This window comes from Gallinula chloropus (assembly GCF_964237585.1).
Source record: "Gallinula chloropus genome assembly, chromosome: 13".
Lineage (NCBI taxonomy): Eukaryota > Metazoa > Chordata > Aves > Gruiformes > Rallidae > Gallinula > Gallinula chloropus.
The window spans coordinates 5,775,165-5,784,092 of NC_140098.1; positions in this window are offsets into that span (position 1 = coordinate 5,775,165).

Here is an 8,928-nt window from a genome sequence, read left to right on the forward strand (position 1 = left end):
GAAATTTCAAAGGCAATTGTTTTCCAGCCAGCCAGTTTGCAACTTCTGTAGCTGAGTGCAGTTGTGCTCCCAGTCAGAAACCTGACTTCTCAGAGGCTTCGCCAGAGCCACGCTCCCTCCCCTCTGTTGTGTTGGTGAGAAACCACATCAGCTGCTAAGTGGCCTAATGCAAACTGATGTGGCAGTTTCAATTCAATTGCCACTGCACAAGTAACACTATAGCAAAAGTCACCAGTGTGATTGGCATTAGCTCGAACTGTTATTGTCATCACTCACGCAGTGCCATCGAGGTGCGCGGTCCTTGTTGCCTTCGCAGCCGAGCAACTGGAGAGCTGATGTGCGTGGCTCCATCACAACCTGTCAAAGCAGCACACTTTAGTGTGGCACATGCTGTCCCCAGTCTGAGGTAGAAGGGAGTACTTCAGGACAGCGAGCCTGCTCTCTCTCACAGCTGCTAAAACTTCCAACAACAGCCGTGCAGAGCAACTTACAGGAGGAAGGCTGCAACTTGAAAGGCTCAAGGAGTGCTTCTGGGAAAGGAGCTGTACCAGGTTATTTGTGCTCCAGGGACTTGGGGGAGAAGGTTGGTTTATTTTTTTCTTATGAAATCATTAACAAGGTGAGGGTGACACATAACATTGTGATTCACTGGTATATAAGCATCTGTGGTTGCTTCCTGCATTATAACTCATTAGACGGCTCTTAACTAATTATAGTTTGTAACTTTTGGGAAATTAAGCAGCAGTAACCAGCAGCTGTACAGCTAAACCGGGGAATTCCTGTTTGCCACAAATTGAGCAGGCAGGTAAACAAGGAGCATCCCAACCCTACAGCACATCCCGCACCAGGCAGCGGCAGTCTCCGGGGGGCGCTCAGATCCCCCAGTACCAGGGCGGGTGGGGTGGGGGGGGATGGAGTGGGTTCTACCCCTCTGACTTCAGGCACAGGCACATTACTCCCTGTTGTATCCAGTCTAATTTTAAGTCACTGGAGTGACTGCACATCTACCAGTTCTCCTGGGAGCTTATTAAAGAGTTTAGAAGAGCTGCACTTGGGAAGTTTGCATTTACTCAGTTTTACCTCATTGCTCTTGGATTCTTTCAGACCATCCCCACGTTGCTCACCCACCTCTTAAATTCCAGCGTCTGGGCACTTAACAGCGTCACCAGCGAACTTTTTGCCGCATCAGTGCCCCCCCCAATGAAGGCGCACACACCTGGAAGCACCCCCTTTGCGGTCCTCGGGCCAGCAAGACAGCCCTGCAGCCCACCCAGAGCCGGGCTGGGGCGAGCCTCCCCCCTTTTATCGCCCGGGATGGGTCATTGCCGACACCTGGGCCCGGGCCGGCGGCGGGTGGGGCCGACGGGTTGCGCTTCCGCCGCCGCTCCCTGCCCGCTCCTGGATCCCTGGCGCGGGGTGCAGGCTTTCCCTCCTTAAAACAAAGGAAAAACGTATTTTTCCCCTTTCTGTGCTAATGGGGGCCGCAGAGTGCCCGCTAATGCCCCCGAACACCCCAGACCCTCCCCCCCAACTGCTGCCTGAGGGCTCCCCGCCGCGCCCCGGGGGAGCGCAACTATTCTCCCTGCCTGCCCCGGCCGCCCTCCCTTCTACTGCTTCCCTGTCTCCTACTATTCCTTGTCTAAACGTGGGGTGGTTTTGCCTTTAGACCTGAATTTGTGTTTCTTCAGGTTAAATCTTTTCTTCTAGCCCGTTTTCCCCCGTTACTTCTGTCCTCGGTGATGTTTGCAATAGCTACTAATGTACTGTCATTTGCAAACGTAATTAGTGTGTTTACGTCTTTCTTTCTTTAGCTCATTAATAAAGATGTTAAATAAAAATATGCCTTCCTCTGCTAACAACGTCCTCGAAATAGTTAGGAAGATGGGATCCTAAGGTAATAAAGAACTATATTATTGGACAAGACTTTTCCTTGCATCTTTCAGCGTTTGCTGTGCTCATTAGGGGCAATTAAAGCATAAAACAACTTTCTCACTTCACACCCAAAATAATCTTCCTCCCTGAGTCCCTCTTTGCAGGTATAGGATACATACATAAAGAGTAAGACCAGGCATCAGCCAGCAGTGTGTTATAACAGAAGTAGCAAGGTTTTCTCTGTTCTAGATGCTGTGGGCTAAAGTGCAGCCATTTGGTAACCTTTCTAAGTACATAATCACTGTTTGCAACAAAGGATAGAAGCGTGAGTGCTTTTAAAACTTTACTTACTGTGGTTACTCTAGCTGTGTCCTGATACAACAGCTTGCATGTTTATTACACCCCCAGAGCTCGGCATATTGGCGCTACCCACTAATGCAGCCGGCATTCCCCATGACTCGCAGCCATTCCGTTTCCTTTGATTTTGACAGGGCTGGGAGCACTCAGCAGTTCGTGGCATCGGCTCACTGTTGGGACAGAAGGATGTGCACTTCTTTTCACCTTCAGGAAAATGTGCTGAAATTAAGTCCTGGCTCTAGTGAATTGGTGTGAAATGAAATAATGCTGCTTTCCTGTTATTTTCTATCTGCTGGAGACAGCAAAGAAAAACAAAAAGCTTACAGGAACCAAAACAACGAGGAGTAGAAGAGAGACAGGTCCAAGGATGCACAGGGGCTAGTTTATCAAATTCATCTCGTTTCTTCACCTCATGCTTAGCTATTTGAACAAAATTTAAATAATACATTTATTTAACAGAGAGCCTTCTCTCTGGGGGCCTTCTGGCATTAAGGTGTGTGGAAAAAGAAGTTGTCTTCTTTGTTTGTAATGTATGAAGGAAGACTTAAGATCACTGGATGCACATTTGGGTAATCATAAATTAATTGTAATGTAAACTTTCACAACATGTTCAGAGCATGTTGAGATTTTGTTTGATTTTGAATTGCTCCAAAATGACATCTAATTATATACTAGTGATTAACACGTTGGTTGCTACTAAGAAATAGCAACCAAGAAAACATTACAATTCAGTGTTTGAATTTACTATGGGTTGGATTTGTTGAGTTTTTTTACATTTTTTTAATGCACAGAGGAAACACGGTGGTAAATTCAAATACTCAGACAGGTGCTGCTGCTATTTTTCCTCATTTGTGAAAATTGGGGATTGTATCACTAAGGAAGGAAGGGAAAGATGGTCTCAATGGCTCCTTTTCTCTTATTTCTCCTTTTTTCTTCTCCTGTCTTTCTGCAGCCCTTATGGGAGGCAACGCAGTGTCGGCCCCTGCCCTACAAGCATGGGGCTGGAGTTGCTGTCAGAGGCTTGAGCTCTCCCTGGGGCACAAGGCAAGAAGGGGCAGTTCAGCAGGTGGCCTGGGTTGTCATGCCATGGTTCAGCAGTACTCCTGTATGGGGCAGGGGACAAGTAGGGACCCACGAGCAGTCCCAATTGGGCCAGCTTCAAACCTCAAACCTCACCTCACTAGCAGAAGCCCCATCCTGACACTCCCTCTCCAAGCTGGGGAGTTTGCCATCTCCTTAGGGAAACTCAGGTCCTTTGACCTGAAGTTCTGTCCAAACGTGGTGCCAGGTCTCTGGTACTCGAATCAGGTCTTCATATCTTATTTCCACCCATGTGGAAGGAGTTATTTGACCAAGTAGGAAGAATTACTAGTAAGAACAATCTGTGCTGTGTTCTGCATCACTTTTGCTTGACAAAATGGAAACTGTGTGTCCTGAAGACACGAGCCGGCTGATGTCTACGTGGTCTGAGACAGGGCTGGGGGTGAGGACATGGTCAGCCTGTGGAACTAAAGCATATGCCTGTGTGTAGCATTTACTCTGTTATCCCTCATTTAGTGCAGTACTTCTCTGAAATAAAAGTTTCTGAAGCATTGGAGAAAAAAAGTATTTTTGGTGTGAGCTGAAAATAAAGACTTAATGAGGTCTAATTTTCATCTCTGAGCCAAACACTGTCCCACATTAGCTCACTTTTCCATTCTCACAGGAGCAAGAATGACTGCCCCCCAGCCTTAGCGCTTTTGATGTTAGCTGGAGATTAGCAATGGACTTAACTGGAAGAAACGAGGGCTGAGTTTTCTGTGGAGACACCGTTCTCCTATTTGGGTTAAGTGAACAGTATCACATCCCCTTACACTGGCCGTGTTTGGGCGACTGCTGTCACATCTTGGATGCCAAGTGCTGCGATTACAGTGCTGGGGTGGGACTGGCCAGTAACAGACAGTAAATCAACATTCCTCAGCCCCTCCCCAAGCAGCGGCAGTTAAGCAGCTTTACCTAGACAAGGCACACCTTGGGGTGTCATCCTTCCCAAAAGGAGCCCAAAGCACCAGGCAGCCGCTCCAGCTTCCCCTCTCACTGCTGTCAATCAGAAGCTGACAGGATCAGGCACTTATTTTGCTTCAGTTTAATAAGCATTTTGGATTTAACTGTGAATGCACAAGACTGCTCAGCTGACTCTCGCTCAGGTCAGTCCCAGCAGTGACCTGACAATGAACGTGGCCATGGGGAGGGGACACCTTTTGCACTAAAGCAGATCACACAGACCACCAGCAGGACCCTTGGGCAGCGGCTCGGCTCTGCCTGGCCATCAGAAGTGTTTTGTCATTAACACCCAGGGATGGAGAGGGAAGGAGCAGATATCAAAGGATCAACATTCCTAATACAAGGGACAAGGTGCTTCTCCCACAAATCAATAGTGTTTGGAGGCTTCAGCCCAACAGAAGCATGGGGCAGACCAGTGGCTTTGGAAAACGTGAACAAGCCTTCCAGTTTTTCAAAGGTAACCGAAAACACACCTTTCCTTTAGTGCACAGTTGAGCCGGGCATGATGATGCCAGTACCACCAGTAGGGTCTGAGAGGAGACGTACAAATGATAACTGGCACACAGATACGAACACATCGCTCCACAGGGAAAGCAAAGCACGCGCTGCTTTGGCAAAAGCAATGCAAATACTGATTGATCATAAGTGGCTTTGGAGATACCTACATTTTTCACAGCAGACTTCTTTATAGCAAATCACCAGTTGTCTTCCCCAGGAGCAGCTCCTTCCCGAATGCCATTCCCATTGCGCTGGCAGCACAGTAAGGACTAGCGCAGATCGGGAGCAGTAATTCTCTAGTGAAGACGGATGTACCACAGTCACAGATATTGTGTGAGAGATCTTTAACAAAAGAGAGATTTTCTCTGTTGGGATTAATAGCTCCATTTTTCTTTATTACTCCTTGTGTTTCACTCATTCATGCATCAACTTCTTTCAAAGGGAAAACAATTGAGAAAACAATCCCCCAAGAATAAAATCTAAAAAATAATAAGGAAGCACAGTGGCACAACCTAAAGAGAAATCACACATTCCGTGTTGCAATCTCTCACGCAATTTAAGGATTCGTTTTCTCCACAAATTCTCTCTTTCAAAGAGAAGTGTTTTGGTTTTTTTGTGGTTTTATTTTTCTTGGTTGTGTTTTGTTTCCCCTCTAGTTTCCTTAAGGATAGACCTGATTCACCATCAAATTATTTCAACTTTACACAATTGGAATTTCAGGAGCTACAGGGATTCATCACATCCCACGACTCAGACTTTCAACCCCTCAGTCCACATTGATGCTCATCAGTAACTGGCTGATGCTCAGAAATGCCAAATACCCTTCATTGGCTTCTCTATGCTGTTGAAAATCAGACACATCAGGACACTAAATATGGAGTGAAGGGGTTAAATCAGGTCCCTGTTAAAAGAAAAACTATGGAGTGTGTATGTCTGCGATTATACACACAGGGTTAGTACATATATAAACATATGCATTAATTTCAATCCTTTAAAATTTAAATAATTTCATTTATCACGAAGGACCCCACATTCAGCAGCTGTTTCTAAAGATCAGATTTACCTTCAACCTAAGCCATTGAGATGTAACTTACCTAGTACTACCGTCCGCACATGAGACAAAGCTTGTGGTTATCTATGTCTTTAGGGGTAATTGACGCGTAATAAATGGAAGAAACACTTGTTTCCAGCCTTCTTCACATTTTGAGAATCTGTATATCAAGTAAGAATTAATGACTGTGAGCGCAGAGAGTAATTTTCATTGATTTCTTTGCGATACCAGTAAGCGAAGGTTCTCAGATAGCTCTGCTGCACAACGCAGTGCCATAGAAACCTGGTATTATTTTAAATCATCGGAACTCTAAGGGAAGCATAAACAATTAACCCCAAAGAGAGGGGTGTTTGCACCTATGAGAAAACCAAAAAGATTTCTCAGTCTTTCAAATCCTGGGGGCAGATCCTTCCCTGGGGTGACACGGTGGATGGCGTTTGATTTACACTAGCGATGGAGAGCCCCTCCGCTCGCGTGTGCTGTGAAGTTTGCCTTCTCCGCCTGCGCTCAGCATCCTTCCACATGGCTCGGTGGAGCAGTAATATAAATTCTGGTCATAAACAAAGAAAAAAACAGACTGACAGAGAATTTGATGAACAATTTGCGTCTGTACACAATTTTTCCCTTTGTTTGCACCACTGAAATGCACGATCTTTTATCTTTAGGCTTCAGTTTGCTTTCCCCGTCCTCTCGGTTGCTAGCAACGCTGTAAAACCTTTAAAATATTAAGAAAATTACATCTGCTACATCTCGCTTTAAATATAGCGTTCGGTCTTTGTAAGCATTACTTCACACATTAAATGAATAGCTTGCCCACCAGGTAAACTACATTTCCTTGCTTACCATGTCTGTCTTTGCACAACATGTAGTACACGGGCATAAATAACAGTGTGTTATATAAATAATTACATGTATGAAAGGCTGTAAAACACCGAAGATATATTTGTACTTTTACTTAGGAGAACATTTTAAAAATGATTGCTTTGTTCACCGCGCGGTTTTATGTGCTGAATGGGGTGCACGCAGAGAACGTTTTCCAAAGTTGTTTGGTTTTTTTTGCTGGTGGGTTGGGGTTGGTTTTTTTTTTTCCCTTTCCTCCAGGTCACACCAGCGTTATAGTTAGCAAATTGATAAGGTTCCACTGTTAAGCTTTATTACTTGTGACATGAGCCTATGACACTTTATAAAAAGAAGTAATCCAGAACAATCTCTAGGTAATTAACACCTAGATAAACAAACATAAATTTCTATATTGCATTTATTTGGACTACCACTCAAATATGCGTGAACCATGCTTTTTTAATTAAAAGATAAATCTATGTGACACTTAGCCTCAAACTTAATTATTCAGCATAGTATAATAAAAAATAGAGCCCATTAAATGTGTCTTGCTCTGTATTTCTGTATTAACAGCAAAACAGTTCACTCTGGGATCATTTAAATTTTCTTCTTCCTCTTTTCCTGCGATTTCCCTGTTCACGGAGATGCTTTTGGTTACAAAAAAGCCACAACAAAAAGCCCCCAAACAATACCCTGAGCAACACCAACAGGTGAGGAGCCACAGAACTTCTCACCATCCCTATAATGCTCAGCTGGGTGATGGTTTTAGTACGACATTACACCTCAGCTTTACCGTCCCTCCTCCCCCTCCCCGGACTTCCCCACGGAAACATACTTCCACTGTGGTGGATCATGCCAAGCAGTGATATCCAGAAATGAAAACCACAATACTTAAGAATAATTTCACTGGGATGATGCTTACAATACACAAGGTGAGATTTTTATAATATACTGTTACAATACAGATGTTAAACAGATAGGGGAAATATTCAGTTCCCAAATTACAATAGACAGAGGGGTTATAGTCCTTATAAAAGTTTCAACAAGAAACATTATCTTAGAGCTGAGAGCAGCCTTCCGACAGGAGGTGGGAAGACTCTTGTCAAGACACCCACCCTCTGCATTAGAAAGGCTGCCCCACTTCTCTTTCAGACCCTTCTTCCCATGGACCACCTTGGCGGGCAATGCCACACTCTGTGGTCCAAGGCCACTTGATGCTCCTAGAGGTTTCCTAGAGGATGTACGTACCGTTTAATGCCCGGTTCTGAGCAGAAATACAGGACCATAAAGGAGACTCTGTTTGCAAGTATTTCCATGGAGGCACAAGGAGACTGTCACAGCTCCTTAACCGGGCTTTCACATCTTGATTTACTGCCTACTGAAACAAGAAGGCAGGAAAATCTCTCAGAGACCCCCCTTCTTGTCCGGAGCAGTTGTTCCCTGACTCCAGGGCACAGCGATTACCTGAAAGGACAACAGTCTGTAGCGAGGCAGTTCAGCTTCAAGCTTACAACTGGTCTACCCTCAAGAAACACTTTCACACACAACAAGCTTGTGGCTACAAAAAATGGTTTCCCCAAGAGAATGCGGGAAAGTCCTAAATTTTGCAAACCAGAAACTCTTCATTAACTTCTTTGATTAAAATTTGATGCATTGCAGGTTTTATTCTCTGCAGGTGAAGAGATGTGTGACATTTACCTGTACACCAGCAAACTGGGCACCAGCTCTGCGATTCACCTAAGCTATGGGCAACGTCAACTCCGTGCTGTAACTTTCAGCCACGGAATAGCTGGATTTCCACAATGCTACACTTTATTTCTTAACATTTCTAGTCAATTTTTGTACCTTTTTCTACTGGAGAATCCAAGTTTATTATTGTGGGTATGACTGGCTTCACCTAAAGTTAGAGCTTCCCTTTTCTAAACATGTTTTCCTTCTCGGCTTTTTTTTTGGGCGAGGCCACGCTCCTCTCTCCTCCCCAAACTTGCTGTAGTTTCTCAGATTTGGTGCATCTTTTTTTTTTTTTTTTAATGTGAATCATCTTTACTTTTCCTAAGTGGTGAAAAAATCCTTTAATTTAGTTGCTTTCAAATACGCAAATAAAACCTTAGAGGGGAAGAATGAAGATTCACCCAGGAGAATGGGAGTGCTCTCGCACTTGCACATTCTTTGAAGCGTGGGCAGCTTTCTTAACATGCACCATAACAATAAACCTCACGATTTTCTAAAGCCAAATATATGATCTATACAAACATTTTTTTTAATGT